The 23,546-nt window shown below is 35.5% G+C and overlaps 1 protein-coding gene across 27 annotated transcripts in view; it reads left to right on the top strand.

Moving 5' to 3' along the window:
* B3GALT1 (beta-1,3-galactosyltransferase 1) overlaps window positions 1–23,546 on the top strand; it is a 199,990-nt gene that overhangs the window by 130,212 nt on the left and 46,232 nt on the right. For 15 of the 27 annotated variants that reach the window (XR_004781814.2, XR_004781807.2, XR_004781800.2 and 12 more), the window contains 2 exons: window positions 9,732–9,837; window positions 20,071–20,218. The exons of 1 other annotated variant lie outside the window; for it this stretch is intronic. The gene's annotated coding sequence lies outside the window, so the exon portion shown is untranslated. Of the gene's footprint in view, window positions 1–9,731; window positions 9,838–20,041; window positions 20,219–23,546 lie in introns of all 27 variants that reach the window. 11 more of the 27 variants (XR_007708478.1, XR_007708476.1, XR_007708475.1 and 8 more) reach the window with 2 other exon arrangements.

Below are 23,546 nucleotides of genomic sequence, written 5' to 3'. Positions count from 1 at the left end.
AAAAATTATGGTTAAATATTTTTAAACAAACAATTTAAAGTTAAAAAGAGACAATGTGAATACATAGGACTCGTTTCTTTGAAAAGGTAGACAAAAATTGAAGGCAGAGTTCTGCTGTTGTGCATAAACATTGGGAATGAATTTGAGTAAAAACTCTGGGATCATCTCTGTAAGCACCAACAGTAATTGGGGTAGAGTGAGTGTAGTGTGGTAGAGGTTGCCAAATGGGAAATAACAGTTCGGTAGGGAAGGATGTTATATTTTCAAACTTATTAAAATGTATTATAAACAATCATAATGCACAGAAATAAACTCATTGGCAAGGGTCCTTCCATCAACCAGCACTTGCTAGTTTTAAAACCACCAGCTGCTAAACCTGGGGTAGTTTCAAAAACAAGTTTAAAAGGTAAGTGCCAAATGCCCATTACTATGAAAAGCTGTATACTGAAAGTATACATTCCAGACAGATTTCAGCTGTTAATGGGACCAAAGTTACTCCTGCATCTATTGAACAATGTGAAAAGCATTTATAGTGGCAGAAGGTAGGAAGATTAAATAAAGGTAGACAAATTAGTTTAGCTCATGGATTTAAACAACCAAAAGCTAAGTTGTTAACATGCAACACTAGTGCTACAATCACTGCACAGCTCAGTAATACGAAAACCTTGATTTAGCTTATGTACACAAAGGCCTTTTATTTTCACCTATCTAAACAAGTCCCTTTACTGACAGGATTACGATCCTGTGCATTAGAAGTGAATGCAAGATTAGACTGAGCTGGTTTTCATTTAGGGCATTTCCCTAATCAGTGCCGCTCCCAGAATTTTGTGTTTTAACTTAGTCATCCATTGAGTATTTTGCTATTTTACCAACTGAAAATCAGCAAGCACTGCAGTTCAATTGCAAGCCTTGCTTCACTGCAGACTTCTTTGAACAGTTCATAACTACTACATACATCAGTGCTATAATACCTGCAAGAAAAAAATCCACAGGATTCTACCTAACATTTTGGAAAATGAAATTTAAAAAAAGAATTCAAGGATGAATATGCAAGAAGTGATCCAGTTCCCCTAAAGATCTGACTGTTACCACTTACAGGCATGTTGATTTACCTCGCTGTTGGGGATTTGTCTGTTAACGTTTTCTCACACAACACCATCTATTTTTACTGTTGACATATTTCCATTTTAAAACAATCTAGAGAGGCAGATTTACTTGTATGTCTTGCTAAATGGGAATAAAATTCAAACTGAAACGTATCAGCTATTTCTGCTGACACCTAAGGTATCCATTCCCTTCCCTGATGTCTCCATAACTCTACTTGGATTTATAAATCCTATAGCTTGCTTGGTGTAACAGACTATATTGTCACCAAACTTTGTGATTCTGTTAAAAATCAGACAATATTTTATGAAGTGTTTGTCTTAAAATTTCAGGTCCCTCAATCAAAAGTGTGTACAAGGAAATCTTAATCTCTTCTGGTTTAAAATTAAAACTGCACTTTTAGGTTTTACAGGGCTTAAAGATTATTCTCAAAAAAAGCTCCCAAACTATAAAAAACTGCACAAATAATACACAGTGTGAGTAAAACCAGAAGTGACCTGCTGAGTGTCCTAGAGCAATGAGTGGGATACACTCACGTGCCAGATGGATAGGCAGCTACTAGTCAAGGCTGAGAGACCAGTCTTCAGTCCTGGTAGACCAGTTACGGACACTTGGCTGGCTGCAGTCAAGTCATAGGGGAAGAAAAAAATAACACAAATATCTAGTTGAATTTTATGAACACAGGACAATTGGGACAACTGACATACACAAACATAACATGAACATTTAAAATATATTAGCTACAGTATGAAATAAGCAAACTGATTAGATCACTGAAAGCTTTGCTTTGCCAATGATCTCATAGCCCACTGTTGGTTGCTTTCTATTTTCTAGCCTTGCCTTCATTTCAGAGCCAGATTTTAATCTGAGATCCATATGTAGACACATTGCTTGAAATTAGCAGTACTTTATGTGTAAAAGCAAATGTACACGTCTGTAGATAATTTATTTTATATGCCATAGCTGAAAAAGTGTCTGCTTGCAATGCCTGTGTCAAGCCATCAGCACAGAGGTAGACATAGTGAAGAGAGTAATGGTGTGTTATGCCTCATCTGCAGCTGAGAACACTGTCAATTGCCAGAAAAGGTGAAGAGGGACATGGGATTTAGAGACGGGCGATAGAAATAAAGAGACAGAAGTTTAATAGCAAGTATAACAGAGAGAAGGGTATGAAATACATTTGATACCGGTGAAAGATGTCAGTTTATTGCTTTTTATTTATAGACCTGCACAGATGTGGATAGTGCTTTGTCATATAAAAATTAAATTGATGCAGATAGCTCAAGGAGTGGAGACATGAAATCAGAATTGGTATAGAGAGAATACTAGAATGAACAAAATTACTGTGGAAAGGGAACTGCTTTATCCTCTGGCCATTGCAATAAATACACAATGAATTCTTCTGAAGAAATATTAAGTATCTTGCTAATGAGGCCTAGGGGGTCACTGTACAATGTAGGGTGCTCTGATAGGAACTAGTGATCAGCAGATAAGCCTTTGGTGAAAAACATGTGAGAGACTACAGAATACATAAGAGAAGAAGTCACACCAGGCATAAGCATACCCAAAAAAAGATATCAGATGGCACTACTTTCCCACATTCTGACCCCAAAATGGAAGTACATTGTAATAGTTATGATTACCCACCTGCAAGTGCCATTTGCAGTGCCACCACCTATCAACGTCTTTGTAGAAACAAAGTTCTGTGCATATAAATTAACAGAATCACCAGATTGAATTCTGTAAAGTTAATTATGGCACCATTACTTGTTTACATTTTTTTTCCTGTTAAATAAGCACAAGGCTTGTACAAAGATAAGGGATATATGAATTGTACTGTATGTGTAAATTTCCATTCACATGGGATATCTCGCCATAGCAATGCTTTGAAGTTAATGAACCTTCTCAGTCCATTATAGATAAAAATACTGTGTTTCCACCTTTAGTATAGAATAAATGGTCAGTTTTGTAAACAACTTACAAATTTTGTTTTTGATACTGGTTCTGCAGAAACAGCAACAGTGATTTCTTTTCATACATTTCAGATGTATCATGATTGGCAGTAAACTCTGACTCTTCAAAAACTACCCAAACATTTTTTTATTACTTTTCTTGATTTTTAAAACTGAAAACATAAGTACTTCCTTTTTCATAACACACAGAAGAGCTTATTTTTATTTCCAACATTGTGAAATAGTGATGGTTTATTACTTAGTACTTGGTAGGATGACAAGTGTTGTTTACAACTCTAAATTATTTTGAATTGTGAAAGTCTTTTATTCAGTTTCACAAAGCAGCAAAATGCTTTTTTAGTTTGGATGCATGAGAGAATATGAACTTTCTGGAAAAAAAAGACAACTTAAGAATATTTCTAATGTGAACTGTTTCAGCTGAGAAGAAGAATAAAATACATTTTTGTAAAGGATAAGGAGTTATTTTAACCTGTCTTTTTTTCTTATGTTTAAGTGCATTTTCTTCTTCTTTTAATGAAAGTGCTATGGCAGAGAATTCGTGTTTTAGTTGAACACTGAACAAGAAGCAATCTAAATTATATACTCAATACAAATCTCATGCAATAATGATGAAATAAGTGTAAAATGACTGTAACCAAAGCAGATGGTTTATGAAGCAAAGTCTCCTCTAAATTCAGTATGTGTAGGCAATATCGAGAAAATGGAAATGCATTAAAAAAAAGATGAAATTGTAGACTAGACTGGCCAAAAGTTTAAATAAGGTTGTAAAATATTATGATAAGCCTCTGTTTAAAATATAATTGGCTTTTGTCATTGCAGGAGGAAGCAGATAAAACCTTAGTGACAGGTGGGGGAACATAACTAGAAGTGAATCTGGAATGGAATTATGGTGCTCAGTGAACAGAAGGAGCCCCTCACCAGCAATGAGTTCTGCTGACTTCAGCACTAGCAAAGAGTAGCTCAAATAATTGTGAGCTGCAGGACCAGACCTTGGTCATTATTTAATCTAAACACAATAGAGCTCAGTTTAGTAAGGATGGCATGAATTTTGCCATGAACTGCAATTTAACAAAGAGGTCAAACTGCTGCTGCTGCTGCTAACTAAAGAAGCAACCACTTAATCTCAGGCAGTGTACAGATGCTCTACTGACAACATATAATGGTCATTAAACAATAAATAGATATTTATAGTCAAATTTATCATCCTTATTTTTTTCATATAAACAGACACTCTAAGGAAGATTAGTTTCCTGTATTTCTCTCTCTCTTTTTTTTTTTTTTTTGGCTAACGATGAGCCTGTTTTCTAAGAGAGGTATTTTGCTAAAGGTTTAAGGTTTAAAATCAGGTAAATTCCATAATTCCATTCAGCTTTGCAAAGACATAAATTTGCATAACAGGATGTAATTCAAGATCTTCTAGGAGTAAAATTTCTCCTGAAATATCTCACGTTTCCGAACAGAAATACCCTCAGAACAATCAACATTTGAGATTCAATTCTAAAGTTACAGAAACAGCTACAGAAAATAAGAACCACATAACATTTTGTTCTAAAAATTTGAAAGTTTTAAGCATACTCAGTGATTTCTGATTCTTAATCAACAGCTTACCAGTGTTTAAAGTAGAGGGAGTACTGCAGTGACCAGAACTGATTCTGGTTGGTTTGCTTAAAAATATTGGTAGTGAATCTTACTGAACTACTCTGGCTTTACTAAATATATGGCAAAATTTGAGCATTGGAATGCCTATCCTCAGATGCAAGGTCATGCAATGACGTGTGATCCTACACTTTTACTTTTGGATGGAATCAAGGGAATAAGGTAGCACAAATGCCTGTGAAAGATAGCTGACATGAAATAAATCATACATCTTCCTCTGCAGCAATAAATTCTTTAGCAAGCTGAATGTCTGGGGGGAATAAAAGAGGACTGAAGGAAACGAACGTGTCTTAAACAAGGTCTTCACCATTCTAATAAGTTATTTATTTACACGTGCTCCTCCAATTGCTAAATAGGAGGATATAGCATGATAGCCATTCTGCAGAACACTATCACAAAATCAGATTCCTTATACAACTTAGCCCTCCTTATTTGTGTGCAACTACGCAGTATTCTGTATTTGTATCTATCCAAGGAAGTTTTCTATGCAAATTCAAAAAGTATCTGAGGAAAAATAATGTGATCTGTTAAACTGGCAAAAAGGCTGTCACTAGTCAGAAGAAAGTTTTATCAGAAATTCAGAACTGGGTATTTATAAAATAATCTCTCTCACAGGTGGCCCTATACTAACTATATACAGACTGACAAGCTAATCTGATTCTTGTTTCTACCACTAGAAATTATTAATATTCAATTGTTAGAAGTAAATATTCCAAAGAACATCTCCAGACTCACCATCCTATTCCTTCTTCACTGTTCTGGAAATCATTTTGTGTGCTGTCAACCTTTCCTGTCTTTATGGTCCTCCTCTGCCCCCCGAAAAAAGCTTGATATTCCAAGTTTTACTGTAAGTTGCTTTATTAATCACAGAAATTTTCATATATTTTTAAAAGGAGACCACCCCACCCCCACCAAAACAAACAAACAAACAAACAAACAAACAAAAACAGTAAATTAAAAAAATCAATAAGATAAGTTCCAGGAAAAAAAGTGCTTGCCCAGGGACTTTTTATTTCTTTTTTTTTTTTTTTGAAAGACTTTGGAATAAGAAACTGAGGTGAGAATCTCAGACATAAGAGCAGAAGTTGTGTTAACAAATGCTTTATGTTTCTCTTTTTTAATCTACTAAGGTGCAAATCAACAGAGTGGAGTCCAAAGCAAAGACTTATTCAGAACAATTCAGCAGCAGCACTTTTCTGTAAGAACTAGAAAAGAAAACATTTACAGACTACTCGATTCATCTGGGGTGAAAAGGAGAATAACTTAAAAACAAACAAAAAAAACCACTACAATATCTAATATTCTGTAATTATTTTCTAACAATAAAAGTGTTAGGGCTTTCTGACTCATGGCTAGCATGGTTCTGAAGGGAAGGATGGCTGAAACACACACAGCATCCTCTGCACAGCCAGTCACAGCTGGGTGAAAGCACACAAAGTTAAGGTGGGGATTCTGAACTCCCAGTGTCGTCCCCTCCCCTCTCCCCCCAAAAAAATCTTCCTGGCACATTCTTTTACCAGTTATACAAATTATATTATTGCCTTAATAATCTGCTCTATTATTTGTAGTAGTTTATAATGTTGAGGTGAAAACAGACTGAGGTAACTATTTTGAAAGTTTTTCCATTATCTGGAATAATAATAATACCTACAGCTGAAATTTAATATTCTCTGTTTATATACAGAACAGAGGCTGCCATTTGGTAGATCTTAGCAGCTGAACTAACCCATTAGAATAATTCATACATATTGCATATATATGGAGAACAGAATATATTTGTTTCAACTTGCAGCTAAAATGATGGAGTTCAACTCATTTGCAAATGATCTGTTGGCTGACAAAAACAGAGAAAGAAACAATTTCTTGGCAAGAGTCATTTCCTAAATGGAAACCTTGCTGGATACTCAGCTCCTAACAGATGCTCCAAAAGCAGTGAATATACTGGGCATTTATTCCCATTTGTACTTGTAGAGAAGATTGTGACCTTTCTTTTGACATGCATGTCCCACAGCTGTTTCACAATCATCTCATATTACGTTAATAAGCTAATATGTATGAACTCTATCTCAGAGCAAAACAATGGAACCAAAAGCACAGGGAAGACAGCTCGAGGAAGCACTGAAACTAGCGAGCCATTATTTGTATTGGGTAGAAATAAGATCAAGCACTTGTGTTTTGACCACATTAGAGGGATTTGCTCTTTCCTGCAGCTTGTATTAGCCTTAGCACTTGGGTAAATGTCTTAGGTGCATAATAGCTGAGGACTGGCAGGATATTTTTTACAAAGTCCTCTTCTCTGCAGTGGATACACGTTCTTTCTCTCACCACATCAGAGCAAGAAGCCCCAAATTTAGTGTTCATTGAGAGCCTTGTACAAGATTGCTCCCTTTTCTAAAAGCATTTCTCTGGGGAATTAAAAGTGATCAAGCAGTTTGAGAAAGGGCAATCTCCGTCTGGGCTGAATACAAATCAAATGTATAAACCAAGCTGCACATCACTTAGACTTACTGCTGATACTGACAGTGGTACGGCCTTTTCCCTTTCCTTGGTTGATCTTCTCTTTGAGTCTATCTTACACAGTTCAAAATAATAGTGAAGATGTTCCTGACATTATGCTCTACCAGGTTTCAATGGGCTGAAGGGCTTTATATTAGGGCAGTCTTATTAGTGGACATTACTTATAACCAGGATTTAAGAGTGTCTAGTTTGCATGTTGCAAATTTTTTTGTTTTCAAAAGAAATGCAGTAGTAGATACTAAACTCCAGTCCAAGTTTAATTTCCAAAGTAGTTCTATGCTTTCAAAATGATAAACGATTAAGCTATTATTCCTTTCCATCTTTAAACTACAAAAATAAAATAAAATAAAAAAATCCTCCCTTTTGACCTTAAGATTTAAAATTTTTTCAGACAGATGGCTAAAGAAAACCATGTAGTTTATCTCCTACTTGGTTAAAGGAAACTCTATTTCATATTTTTTTATTCCATACTCAGACTAGAAAAGGGCAAAGCAATTGGTGGGGGAGGAGATGAAGCTCAATGATTACAGAGATAAGACATTTTGTAAGAAGTCCCAATAGAAAAAATAATAATAATAGCAATTGTGTTGACACTTCTGCAACTCAAAAAATTTACCAAAGAAGTGAAAACTAGTAAAAGTACTAATATTTGCATCTGCATAAGAAGAGCAGTTCTAAAAGCTGTTTTAGATCACAAATGTTTTCTAATTGAAGAAAACTCAATAATGATTTCTCTTTTACTTCAGTTATGAAACCAAGAAAACCATCTCCTTTCCCATTCATTCCATTGTGTCCCCTCTGAACAATTTTCCTGATTTGTAGAATTTTTTTTAGATGTGAGAGGAGATGCTGAGCTTTGAAAAGGTGTTGTTTATGGGTGAAGACTATAACCCAGCCACTAGCACTCACCTCAATGCTCATCGTGAATGAGATAACATAGGGAACATAATCTACAGTCAGCTAACAAGGTTTAAAAAATAAATAAATAAAATAAATCGGGTTTTGCCACATTAAGCTCTAAATTGCATTTAACAGATTGAGGGATAAACTCTAAACAATCTTTATTCATATGAAGACAACACACATGATTTATGTTTTATTAAAATAGTAGGGAGCCTAACGCCTAAAATGAATATTTAACTAGAAAATCATTTTGAATATTTTCTTAACATTAATATGAAAAAATAAAATGAACCAGAATAAAATCTCTGACAGAGAGTCAATTCTAAGACATGAGTTAGACTTCTTCAGACTTTTGCCTGTGCTGCACCAAAATATACTAACTATTCTTAGACTGCCTTTATGCAAGGAAAACATCCTGATATAAATTTAACAAGCATGAGAATAATTATGTATTCTGACCTATATTTCTTCATGTCTCAAATGTTTTGAATACAAGGGTGATTTCTTTTTGTGCTCTACAATTTTAAAAGTCCACTAATTGCAAGACATTCTAAAATAAATGTAAATTGCCTGGATGAGCACCATCCAATTTCTAATGGACAGGTGTTCATATAAAAATTCAACAGTATCAGCAACAAGCTGGCAGTTACTGGCGGGGTGGGTGCAGGGTGTTAAGAAATGATTTGGCTCGCAGCTGAACTTCCTATTTAACCGTGGGGATGATCAAATTAAGTCAAGGTCAAGTACAGGACAGAGCAGCTGCGCCATGCAGCAGATAAGGACTGCTGGTGTGTGTATATATATAGCAGATCTGTTTTGATTTTCTAATCATGTCTTGAAATCCAAGGCTACTGCAGGAAGAAAAGTGGCCTCCTTGACTCTTAGCCCGTCCCTCTGGGCTCTCCAGGTTCAGCTTCCTCCCAGGCTGCCCAAAGCCCCAGTGTTACAGCAGCCTCCTTGCCTTTGCAACATCACTCCAAAAAACTGCCTCTACAAGAAAAGCTTTGTAGCTTTTCAGTACGTCAGAATAACCAGTGAGTCTTCCCCCATTGAATAAGAGAGATGTTAATATCTCCCTAACAGAATAAAATGAGTGGACTGAGGAGTGAGAGTCTTGCCTGCAGGAAATTTTACTCACTGATGTAGCCCATCTGGAACTCTTATTAACCACTACAAACATATTCTTTCAGAATTGAGTGGTTTGGGGCTCTATAATGTTTTGGCTTCATAGTCTATGATTCTGCTGTTTCAGTAAATGAAAATAAATTGATTTATTGCACTTAATACACAGGTACCAAAAATGGTGGCTGTAATTTTTTGGTACCCATCTGTCCTCCTCTTACTCCATCTGTTTCCTTCACTCAGTGCACTGGAATCCTGCTTCTCAAAATGGAATCTAAACTCTTTGTGCAGCACAGTGTAAGTTACTTAGATACCCAGCTGAAAGACGTTTTCAAGATAAATCATTGTCCTTGTACTCTGTAGAAGGCAACAGACATTGATTTTGTTGTTAATATGTCTGAGCAATCCTTCTTTCAACAAAATACATAACTGTCAGTAAATTTCCTCTAATTTCAGATTGTGCACTTCAAAATAATATCATAAAGACTCATCATTTTAATCAGTTATTGGTTATACCTTGGGGACTTTCCACAGACTTCCACTTGATACTGCTTTTAAAATGGTAAGTACCTATATAACTGTATGATATTATAAGCTGTTTCAGATTTTTATAGCTAATACAACAGTATGAATGCACAATATTATTTGATTGAATAGTATAGCTTTTTTTAAACTATGTTGATTGACTTTTTCATTCTTTGATTAAGTTTAACAGTTCTTTGGCCTGATGATAAAGATTTTGATTTGTCTCTTTAAACTAAATATAAGTGTTTAAAAGAAAACAAAAGAAAGCCCCCCAGCCCCTTTGCAATCCAAGATGGAAGTTACAATATAAAAGTTGAAATTAATCTGGGGGGGTGGAATTTTGCATAGCGTATTTCACCAATACAAAAGCCACTTTTAAAACCACTTTTACTATTGGATATTGTAAACAAAACACACTTCCATTTTTATCTCATCATTAAGGTAGCGTGGTAAATGAGGTCGTTCAAAGATCAGATCAAGAAAGGATTTATTTTTTTTATAAAACATCTTGCACTTTAAACATAAGGCTCTCGGTATTCATGGTGTTTTTCTTTTCCAGAATACCTCAGTGCCTTAAGTATTTTGTTTAATGAATTTATATTTTATTATAATCATCATATTAAAAGGGCATAGCTAAGTTATATTTGCAATGGCAAAAGACTTTTGACTAACGCTGAATTTATAGAGAGCACAAGAATACTAGCATACGGAATACAGTTCACAGGAACATGCATTTAAGCACTGCTTTGTGGCCAGGGTAATTTTAATTCATCTCATCACTTCTTTTTTTTTTTAATCCCATATGGTTTACCAAAATTTCAGTAGCATAACTTCCTATAAGGATTTTATTAAATCAAAAGCAGTTAAGTTACCTAACCTCTTGAGACATAGAAGGAGCCTTTTAAAATATAAGGTAATTTAAAAATATGAAGTGAGAACTTAAGTTGGAAATTAAATGTTTTTCCAAGATGAAAAATGGAAACAAGTGCTGGTAATGGCATTTTGTAAAGTAGAAATTTCATGTTAGAGATCCATTATAGTCATGTAGGTGACTAAAAAAAGAGAGGATTGCAATTCTTCTAATCATTATGTGTATACATAGCCCATTTCTCCTTTCTATGGAGAGAGTTTAAAGTACTTACAAATGAAAGCAGAAAAAATGAATGCCTGGTATTAATCATACAGAAAAAATCAAGTCTATGTACATCCTGTGGTCTTTTAAAAAGCAGTAATAATATACTCTTTGTATAAAAAGTTAAAGCAAGAAAACATGAGAAATATATGTGAGAAAACATGCGTCTTTTTGACACCTGCAAGCTACTTCTCTTGATCTGCTCTATAAATAGAAATTAATTACGTAGAGACTAAAACCACAATAATACCCTAGAAAATAAGAGAGGCTGTCTTTTTCAAATATACTGAAAAGACTGAGAGTAAATCTGCATAATACAGATACACAACCATTAGATGCATTTGAAAAGCAATTCTTTTTGCGTCTAGTCTTCCTCCTCTTTTAAGCAATTTTAAGCTTCCGCTAACTTCACTGAAAGCAGAATCAGGCCCTGACGAATCCTTTCTCTAGTAGTATTTCCTGGCCCACAGAGCAAAAATATTAACTGTGAATGTCAAAAACTGTACTGGCTCTAGTGAAGAAAAAAAAAAAAAAAGTATTCAGTCTTCTAAATAAATACCTGAGCTCTGACTTTCGAATGAAAACAGAGATCAGCAAGTCAGCTCTCATTCATGCTGCTTTCTTACTCAATCAGAAACCAGTGATATGGGGAGTGCTTAGTAAAACAATCCATTCCTTCCTAGGAATTTGATGCAAGTTTTCTTTTAAAATAGCTTCATTCTACTCCCCTGGTTTTAAATATGGCTTCAGAAACAAGTATGATCCAAGGCTAAATTCCAAACCCCAAAGTTGACAGTGGTCAGCAGTGAGGTTGAAATTTCAAGTTCCTATGCTGAATCAGTCCTGTCAAGGTGGGTGTTACAGCTTCTCAGTTCCACAAAGTATCTCAGCGGCTGCTACCCAGTGGACAGCCTTCGGCCAGTAACATGTTCCCAGTCTCATCGCAGAAATGCATATCACATCGTTTCTTAGAGCAAAGAGCAGCCTGTTTATATGGTGGTGAAAAGAGGCTTGAAAAAGAAGAAACAGAAGGCAGTTTGGCCACTCAGAGCTGGAGAGTGCTATTAGAGGGACTGAAATGGAACCAGGAGTGGAAAGTTACCTTCCTGTGGAGCAAAGGGGAGGAGGTAGCTGGATGGAGCCTCAGAGCTCAGAGGAGTTAAAAAGCTGCATCCTGGATTTTGGGGAAGTGAATACAATTGTGGCCTTTACTTTCAGACATCTGCTCTAAGAGAAGGGAGATTAAGAAGCCAGAAATTATTACCCTTCACAGGCAGAGTCACCCAGGAATCCGATCTGTATGATTGCAGCTACTTGCAAACATTGATCCACCAGGACACAGCGCTGAGCTGCAATTCACATAGTTTTAGCACCACCACCACAACCCAGCAGTAAGAAAATCTGTCCCATTAGAACAGTGTACAATTTGACAATCTGCTACGCTGCTTTACAAAATCATCACGGGAGGAAATATCTTTATGTTTGCCTTAATCTACCATCTGTTCACACAAAAAGTCAAAATGTATGAATTTACATACAATGTTTTGCTGCCCAATTGCAGCCATTAACATTATTCCTTTCCCCCACCCTTCACCTTAAGTGAGACTATTCTCTATCACTTAAGTAATGGCATATACATTTTCTGTGGAAAAAAAAATAAATAAACCAAAGCAACTGCGTATGTATCAGCATTAAAAAAAAAAAAAAAAAGCATACTCTGGGGTGAAATATACAACCCAATGCTTTCTATTTGCTATTTACTGGTACCTTGAAATAAGTGCAGAATACTTGCACAAATATAGGGAGCACTAAGTGACAGCTGGAGGAAGCACTTGTAGTCTAGACTAGTCCAAGTCTGTGCCTTCACAACCATATTTCAAATCAGATAGACATCAGCCTAATTAGCATTTACACAAATTCAAATAAATTTCACATTCTTAGTCCTAACTTCCTGCTTCAGTGCAACATTTTGATCTATCCTAAAGTGAGGACAAAATGAGTCGTGTAAGCCTAAGTGGATGCATTGGCAGGCTAAATAAGGAATAGGCATAATTGTTTACAGCAAATGTAATTAGATCACAAGTAATGTGTTTAAACACAGCAGCAATTGTTTAATTTCCAGCTACTTGAGACTATGAGACCATTACCTGAAAATTCAGTCAATGACTTTTGGTTTACACACAGCCAGACTGCAAGATTTTAGCTTTCCATTGTTAAATGATCAGAACATGTTTTTCATTTACTCTTGTTTTTAAATTTTATGGTTAATGCCAAAAATCTGCATAATACTGAAAGCTGAAAATGCAGTGTGAGATAAATGGGACTTAATAATGAAAAAACAGGGCCTATTGCACTTTTTGGTCATTTTTCATATTTAATTAACTGCAAACTTCCACTTCTGAATTTTAATTCACTGACAAATAACTTCGTTAACACAAAATTATGATTGCCTGTGGTGTTCCACATCCTTTCAGAAGGCCGACTTCAAAAACCTACAGACTTTGGGGGGAGAAGGTGGCAAGAAGCAAATGCACAAAGCAACTGTAGCTTGCTTCCCTCAAACCAAAATTCACCATACAAATTCAAATTGAATGTGATCTTGGAGGTGAAAAAGGAACAGGGATTACGTGAAGCAAGTTGTGGGAACAATGACTGGATGAAATACAGAGCAACCATCTACACAAATTTAAAGAAAAGAAGGAAAATATTGACAGTGTGTTCATATATAGCCTTTTCAAAGAGATGGAAATCATTTGGAAGGATGAAATAGGATTTATCAATCAGCTAAAGGGATATACCTCTTTTCTCACCTCTCCCCTTATGCATTATCAGTAGAACATTTTTATCCTTCTCAAATAAAGCTATGAGCAACAGTTCCGATGCCATGATCATGGCAAAAGCTGCTCAGCTATGCCTGGTTCTCTCTGTTACCGAATAATCTACTGTATCAATGTAGTGGAAGATTTCACATTTTGGTGATGTAACTTGAGATGTACAACAAATTCTCTTTTAAACTTAGTTCAGTGTAATCCCTGTAAACTCAAAACTGGATGATGGCAAGAATAAACCCACTGACAGTTGTGACAATAGAGCATTCATGAGGGCTACCTGAGGAGCTATAGTAAAATTACAGTTTATTATGCATTGATATGCATAGCCCTCTGTAGAGGACCCCAGGCTTGGCATGATGTCATTCTGCAGCTTGATAGGCAGCAAGAATAAACTGCAGTGATGTTTGGCTCTCCATAATGGCAACATCTACATTGCAAAGCAGAAAGGGGAAACTTCGCTTTACTCAAGCATCGCATCTCATAGAAAAAAATACCATTTGCTTGTTTTATTTATACAAGTTTAGAGGACGCTGTCATACATACAAAAAAGGAGCACTGAGTGCAGTTCTGTTATATGCTACAGGAGAACAGCAGAAGAAATAGGTGAAAAGGAGCCATATACAGGCCCAGTCCCCAATTAAGTTGAGGTTGCACACATCCATGATGTCATTGAAGGTACCCTGCTGATGGCCAGCCTATTACTTGCTTTATTGTGCCAAAACATTTACAGAGAAGTCACAACTGTTTGGTAGCTCATCCTCCTCCTTGCTCTTTCTCTGCTTCAGAGTATCTGAAGGAGAAAGAGTAAATAAACACAAGCCAAAACAATGTTTCTCCTAAGTCAGCAAAAATGTCTCTGCACAGATGCTGAGGAAACACTGTGCTGTGTCTCCAAGTTCCCTGTGCTCTGAGTTCCCTGCAGGACAAAAAAGCAATGTTCAAATGATCCATATAGGTTAACATTGATCTCATCCTCATAGCAGTCAGCTTTTCAAAGACAATTCAGCCATTTTAAGGGAGGAAAAACAGTTTAAAAATACACACAAAACTTACAGAACCTCTTCCACATTCCAAACCCCGTGAAACAAAAAACGTGAATGAAAAACCATGTGGAGGTGTGTTGAACAAAACACACCCTTTTCAATCAGTGATATTCATGAGCTTCACTCTGAAAAATAATTATAAGATACAAAATGAAGACTTAATATGAGTGAGAATGAAAGACCTAATTCATTCAAGACAGTAAAAAAAAAATTACTACAAAATTCTAGGAGCACCCAAATGCTCATGTTGGACTCGGAGTCACGCACTTAAGAACTTTTGATCTCTTCTGGTCAAGCTATTGCAGCCATTTTCTTTTCTTGCATTACTCCTTTGCTTGTTTACTCTGTCCCTTCATTTCAGGCATGGTATTGCTTTTGGATGGGATACAGTCAATTTTCTTCAAAGTAGCTTGTATGGTGCTGTGTTTTGGAGTGGTATCCAAAACAGTGTTGATAACACACTGATGTTTTAACTATTGCTGAACAGTGCTTACACAGCATCAAGGTCTTCTCTTTCTCATGCTGCTCCCCCCCCAGCAATTAGGCTGGGGGTGCACAAGAAAATGGGAGGGGACAGCCAGGACTGCTGACCCAAACTCGCCAAAGGCTATTCCATACCTTATGACTTCAGGCTCAGCAAAAGCTCAGGGAAAGGAGGAAGGGGAGGACCTTTGGAGTCATGGTGTTTGTCTTCTCAAGTAAACAGTAAGCATTATGATAAGCTTTCCTGGAAATGGCTAAACAACTGCCTGAAACCAATACTTAAAATACCCCATTATTTTGATTAGTTGCAAAAATAGCAACATATATATTTGTCCTCTTTGCACCTTTTATTTTTCCTTCAGTTATTATCAGAAAGCTGAATGCATTTACTAAGTGCTAGTATAAAAAGAACACAAATGTCAGGCTTTTACAAGGTCACAAAGTACTTGTGTCTACCTCTGGCAATTTAGTGCACAGAAAAAGTACCATGAATAGAAGGGGTCTGGACTGCATCATCTGCCTAATTTTATTAATATTTCATTCATGCTTCTGCTTCTATTTCATACCTATAGACCACCTCATCTAATTAGTTTTTGGTTTACAAGGTGATTGAAATACAGTTATGTAGCCAGGAATATTTATTTTATCTGTGACTAACAAAACAAAAGGCGTTCACAGGAGCAGATGACTCTTACTTTAAATCCCATACTAAGAGACATAAGCTAATCCACTACACTGATAAAACAAGATTAATATAGTTTCATATATAAAATAAAAATCCTCTAAAATAAAGTTTTGTGTGCAGACCAAAGCCCCCCCCCAAAAAAAAAAACAAAAACAAAAAAAACATTACATAGCTCAATATAGAAATACAATGGTTAAAATTGCATATGCCTAACTAGGTCAAAACTCCCACTGACTTCCATTTGAAAATATGCATCTATATGAAATAAAGTATCATGAAAAGCATTTATCTATTCCCTAACTCTATTTTGCTGTTTAAAAGACTGTTCTAGAACATCAGGAAAACACACACACACAAAAAAAGTATGTTCTGTTCTTGAACTTATTCCATTAACAATAACTGCCATGTTAGTGAACAACAAACATTCAGGTAGTTTGAAAAACAGTTTTCTGTTAGAAGTGCATTAAAGATGTAAACTTGCATCTTGCTAATCATCAAAAGTTAAGCTCAGGGAAAGTACAATGTGTTATATTTTGCAAAATAAATAAGAAGTAGGTAACAGCCATTTATACTATTGGGATTTTCATTAAGCCAATGTAAGATCTCTGGAACGTGTCTCTGTAAATCACCTCTTTTCTATAATGGCCTAATTTTGCAGAGAAGAATCGTTTGACAAGTGATTAAAATACTGAAGTGCAAAGAGGTTGAGAAAGAAGTAGCAAGTGTAGTATAATTTTTTCAATTTATTTTTTCTCCAGAAGTAAAAAAAAGTTCTTCACAAAAAGAATTTCAAATTTTGAAGACTAAAATGTGCTACTAAAAATAATCTCCCCTATGTTCGATGTAAAATAATAATATTTAGAGGCAAAGCAGACAAGCTGACTAAAAAACACATCTTGCACAATATCAATACAGATATCAAGGAGAAAAAAAAAAAAAGCAAGAATAAAGGAAAGATACATTTTGAAATTATTTTACTGTCACAGGAAAAAGATACTGATATTCACTACTGCCTCTCAAAGAACACTAATCCTGTTTATCAACCAAAAATAACATTTTCCCCTTCTTCAAAAGCAATCTAGGAAATAAATCTATATACTATCTACATATACGCTATACTACACACATCCTGGACATAACTTTTTCTTAGTTAGTCTTCAAGTGGTCCTGTTTTAAAAGCTATGTAGACATTCCTACCCAGATACCATTATGAACCAAATGACCATACTCTCACCTTCCTCTTCCTCTGTTCTAGGAAACCCCAGTGGGCCTGTCATCAGACACACAAAAACACAGTTTCTCTTTCAGCAGGCTCTTAGATATTCTCCTGCACTGAAAGCACTAATGGGTTCTATAACATGAATTAATTTAGCATTGACACTATGAGGCATGGCTGCACACTCAAAGTGCCGCTTTCCCCAATCACACAGTAACAGGTTGAAGATTATTGTAAACATCAGAACAAGTATGAGGATTTTTGATGCAGGGATGTATCATACCAGTGATCTTTCTCTCACTACCATATTTTTTCTGCTGCTAATACAAACTCACAACCTCACCACTTGCTTTAACATGATGTTCTAAACTTTACTTTGTTCACATACCAATAAATCCTTCCACATTTTGTTGCTTAACCTTTATTTACCTCATTATTACTTCACTTATCAATTAATACTAACTTCTAAAAATTTTCAGCCATCAAATAACCATTATCTTAACCTGTAATTTTTATTCATAAGCATAACCTTTCTTTCACCATGTAGTTCAAAAAGCAGCAGCCAATAACTGAAATGTTAACCTCTCACTTCCATATCATCCTGATTATCGCAGTGAATAAAATGAGTTTTTTCAATGATTTTAATGGGTCTAATCTTTTATCTAATTAATATATTCTTCTTAACAAAAGAAATATTGGTAAGCTTCCAGACTTTAAATCTCCACTTGAAAATTCCAGTTTCTTCATCAGAGACTTCTCTAAGAAATACTTTTGACTTATAACCAGCCAAGTGGAACAGGGTGTTGCAGGACATGGCTTGCATAGCATTATACTCATCATCCAGAAACAGAACAGATTGTTCTGCAATCTTGCCCTTAATGATATTTAAGCATAGATGCCAGAGGCTGCAGACTAAACCCCAACACCCTGAATCTCATATCTTCAAAAACATCTGTTTTCCTACCTTCTCCATTTGGATAACTCTACTGAAGAACATTGATTGCACTGGTCTTAGTTTCAGAAATAGTAAGATAAAGCATACAAATACACTTGTCACAGCTAAAAGACACACACAAAAAAAGAAAATAACATAAGGAAAGTCTTTTGTGGTATAAAAGTTTTAAATTCTGTTCTAACACTAATCTGAACAGAGGCCTAGGACTAAGCTAGACAAATTTACATAACCACAGCCCAAGGAATTTGATGAGTTTTCACAAAGGTAAGCTTATAACACTGAGTTCCTGATCAAAAAGTTTGAAGCAACTCCAGCTTTAGGCAATACAGAAGAACTTAGATTTTAGTACCCAGGGCTGGCAAAGCCTAAAGGAAATATCAGAAGTAACAATATTCTAAAATTCCATTTCCACCTTGAATACAATTCTAGTGTAATCATGCAGATGAAATCAAATTTACTAAATTTCTGTATAGAAAAAAAATCTGTTTACAGAAACAAAAATTGTATGACACAAATGTTTGAAGCAAACCTCTTTCCTCTAGTATAATAAAAAATGGATGAGAATGAATTTAAAGACTTTCTCCAGCCAGGACATCATGAACCAAGGATAGTTTTTGCAGTTTTAATTAACTTCTATTTCAGTTAATACCTATTTACTTTGCACTTTATGATACAATAATAATCTTTCTATTTGTTTTTGAAATTACAGATGAGTGAATTTATGATTTTTTAAGAAAGAAATCTTTAATTCTTTTATCCAAAATGACTTGCCCAAACAGAGCCATTAAAAGCAGCAGCATAACATTACTCACTTTCACTCTTTTGCTAGAATGCCCCTAGGTAAAGAAACAATGCTTACCAGTGATAAATGCAGTGCAAAATTCAGGGCCATGAAGAGATATATAATTCAAGTTAGAATGTTCTTGCATATATGTGGATTATCTCAACAATTAATTCACCAAAAAAAAAAAAAGTTTGGGACCTAGAGGGTACATTTTAAAAGCTTTATACAGGAGGTATACGCATTAATCCTATTAATGAATGATAGGATTAGTACACACACCACTGATATGTGGCTTTCAAAAAGTTCCACATTTAGATCAAGTTTAAGGAAGCTGATGAAATTAATATATATATATATCTCACAAACTAGTAATATGTCAACCATGATTATTCCTTTCTATTCATGTATAAGCTGCTCAACAGTACTGCTACATCTTTGTTCGAATTACTGCTACTCAAAAGCAGTAATTCTAAGGCAGATTTTATTGTTTTGGCTGCTAACATAAGAAATGTTCCTGTCCTGCTGAATCCTGTTTTTCCTTCCCACATTGTAAAAATAGGCACCCTGATACCTCTGTAAAAGATAGTACGCAGCATAACTGTGTCCTCTACATTAAAGAGGACACATGGGTTAATGGAATGCAGGATCAGCATTTCTCTGACAGCGTCTGCACATCTGGTTGTCTAGCTACAAAATACAACCCAAGCTTTTGGGATTTTCAGATATGAAAACAGCTTTTGGGGAAAGTGTCCAAACAAACATCTGTAGTGAGGGTTTTTAATTTGCTCACAGAACAGACACTACATCATGAGGATCAGGCTTATCCACTTCATCTTTCACAGGCAATCTAAAAAATTCCATGTTTAGTTTCCTGAGGATTTGCCTATCTGGTCTCAACAAAAGGACCATAGAAAGCATCAGGTAAAGTCAGTTTTCACAGTTACTATGCTAGTCCATACTAATACGAAACAAATCACAACCACAAACTCACTTCACACAAGCTGCAAAACAATTTCCATAGAAAAGTGATTCTGGCCAGAGTAAAGTGACATAAAAGAATGATTTTGGTCAAAAATTATGATCAGCTATGCATCATATGAAATTCCTTCCAGGTGTCTTGCATATCTGTCTTACTCTGCAGAACATTTTCAGACTGGAGTATGTTGAACTATTAGCTGTTTGCACTTGGAAGAATATACATCAAACATCTGATAAAAGCCTTTGAAGGAAAGCAATTGAAGTGAAAGTTGGACACAACTAGTTTTCTTTATCTTGGACAAAGTGCTACGGTAAGACAAATTGCATAGGATTACTTCTGCTATTGTTTTTGAGTAAAGCACAAGCATTTCTACCAGTACCATTCAATATTTTTGCATCCGAACACTGAGACCTTACATGACAACCGGCTCTACTTCCCAATATACAACAATTTACAGAAAAAAATCAAGGAAAAAAAGAGAAAATTGAATCCAATTGAAAATTGGCAGGCATAGGCACACTTTAGGTGCAGTAATAAGTGCATGCTCTTCAAGCTTTTCACTTTTATAGATAAGAGTATAATGTAATATTTTAATTCTATGCAGATAGTTATTTTTAGGTCTGTAAAGCTAGCATGAAAATGGTCTAAGCTATGAAGAAGTACTGCCTTCTAGTTTATTCTATAATTTTCTATGCATTGTAAAGGGGTGACACCATTTCTTACGAATTCTAGTGAAAGGTATCAAATTAACCTTAATCACAGTGTTCTGAGTACTTCCTACTATGTAAGTTCAAAGCCTTACAGTCTGAAACCTAAGTATTTTGGACAGATCAAGACAGTGATCCTCAAACGCAGAAATAAACTGAGCTTGGTTTAATACCTGCCCAATCACACAACATGCAGTCTTTGTGAAATGCTACCAAAAGATATCCCCTCCGCCAGAATACCATCAAACACTCTGGGAAATGAAAAGTAGCTCATAAAAGAAAAGTGTTTAGCAATTCAGTTTTTCTGCTCTGTGCATCTGGTGTGGTTCTGAATGCACAACCTATATATAGCATCTCTGGATGAAATAACCAAAGGGCAGAATAATGACAAACTCACTGAGTCACCCAAGCAGAATCCTGCTTCATACTCCCACCCAGGCAGCAAGTTGATAGATACACTGGCCAAGGATGAGCACTACCTTTCACCAGTTATACCCTCAGTTTCAAGCAACCTCAAATCAATAATGAAATTAAATTTGAGTATCATTCAAGACAGAAACCTTGCCTACTCCCAGTCTGCTATCAGTTACCATGCTGTTTCAATCCCTATTCAAAGCCATGAAGCTGCCAGCTGCTACGTTGGACCACATGAGCCTCTCTTGCCACAATATGGAAAAGGTTTAAGCTCATATTCCAATTCTGATTATTTCTGAAGAAGTCAGCATCTGACATAAAAAGGGAGAGACAACAAAATTAAAAATTAAAAAATAAAATAAAATTAAAAAATTCATCACGGCATGCCAGGCACTCAAGGGAAACATTTCCCAACACAGTGAGAGAACATGCTGAGGGTGCTGCTGAGACACTGACCTTTGTGAGGAGGGAGATTAGGGGCAGGAGGCATTACATGTCTCTTATCTTTCTTCCCCAGTGACAGCCAGTCACTGCAAGGAGTACATTGCACTTACGATAGGGGGTTGTTAAAGGTGCCATATTTCTGTGGGGATTTTTTAAATTTTGTTTTATGAATTCTATTGTATTTTGTTCACACTTGTCAGTCCAGATGTAAGCCTAGAGCAGTATGGGCTTTCATACAGAAAAAGCTATAGCTGTGCTACAGCAGATGAGGGGAACTCAGAGGCTGGTGGGAGAGGCTGGGAATAAATGTATATTAATGTGGTACTTTAACAAGTAGTGGTTGTAGGTTGCCTAATTTCCTCATTTTATATATATATATCTTTGGTGGTGGTGGTTGGTTTAAACTTGCAGGGCTATTTCTTGTCTCCACAAGGCCAATATTCCTGTTTTGTACACATTATTTTTCAGAAAGATATTTGAACCTTATACCTACACATGCTCCTTGACCCAAAAGGTTGAGTTAGTATTACACTTGTCACTAATGGAAAAGTGACTCAGAATAAAAGTGTTGATTAAAAATAGCTTGATACCACTGTGATTAAACATAATTTAGGAGTCCTACCTAAAGGCAAGTAATTTGTGCCATATGCTTGGTCATGCTTGTTGGAAAAATTGTGATTTTTTTTTTATATTTAGATATGTTTGGGTTTTGCACACAGACTAGGAAAAGAGATGAGGGAAAAAGCTTTGTAAATCTGAAAGAACATAAACCAACTAGCATTATATATTTAGAGCAATGTAGTCCCTAAGTTACTTGAATGCACACTTGCCAATCCTTCTGGTGACAATTATTTCTTCATTTACTTCAGAGCTATGTCAATATTAGGTTTCAATTTTACTGCATAAATATGCAATTTAAAATAACAAAATATCCATGAAAGTCTTTGCAAACGCTATTAGAGAAAAGGCCTTTCTTTTCATTCCACATGTAGTATCAAGATATTAATGTGAAAGTTCTGTTTATTTAAAAAGCCCACCTCGAGCTCTGTATTATAGTTTCATCACATAGCCCATTCATTGTATCTCTACCTACACATCTGTGCAAAAGTAGCTCATGCAAATCAGGTGGATGATTCCAAGGATCAAACTTTGCCCATCGCATGCCAAGAGTATTTTCAATCAGGGTGCTAAGAACCAGCCATTATATATATATTTTATTAAAGCACAAACTTCACAGAAATTCAAGGTTACGCATACATATCAGAGTGTTCAAAAGAGTTGAACAATCACATAAGAGGCGTCCACATGCAAGAGATTGAATGTTTAGGTTACTCAATCTGCCTTTATTTTACAGCATTTTCTACTCTTTTGCTCTTGTCTAAATACATACAGGTTAGGAATTTTGGTACTCTAAAATCTGCCCTAACACACCACATGGCCATTTGCTCCACTGACAAAGAATGCAGAAAGTTTTTGACAAAGACTATTTAAGTAGACTTAGCAAATATGGTAAAAGCGTAGTGAGGTTACATAATAGCTAAGCAAAACTGTCTACTTCCATGCAACAGGATGGATCAAAATGCAAACTAACAGTCTGTTCTAACCTCCTTAAACAAGAAGTCTGTGGAAAGTATCATTCATACAAACTTCAACGGATTTCAGTTTGGGCCACATTCTTCCTGGAATTTTATAGCATTTTAAAGTCCACTGTAAGATGTTTATTTAATTAAAATGATGTTCAAAAGGGTAATAAAAGAATTTAAATGGTCTTTATGACACCACTCTTAAGATACCAAAATGTTCTTATTGCTATCATTAGAAACACAACTGTTTACTTACTTTGAATTAAAAAAATGAAGAACATTCTCTCCTATTCTCAATGTATGGCTAAGCTTTCCTCTGATACTTGCAAAATAGTAAACATACACTATAATTTTCATAGACTAAGGTGATATTTTTTAATAACATGCAAGGAATAAAATGGCTTCTTTAGAATTGTGCTTTTCCATCTGTAAATATTTTTCTCAATGGCCTGAATAGCATGCTGTGAAGAATTATGAATGCCAATATAAG

The sequence above is a fragment of the Cygnus atratus genome, chromosome 6 (genome assembly GCF_013377495.2).
Source record: "Cygnus atratus isolate AKBS03 ecotype Queensland, Australia chromosome 6, CAtr_DNAZoo_HiC_assembly, whole genome shotgun sequence".
In the NCBI taxonomy this organism is placed as follows: Eukaryota; Metazoa; Chordata; class Aves; order Anseriformes; family Anatidae; genus Cygnus; species Cygnus atratus.
This window is presented reverse-complemented; position numbering and strand designations above follow the sequence as displayed.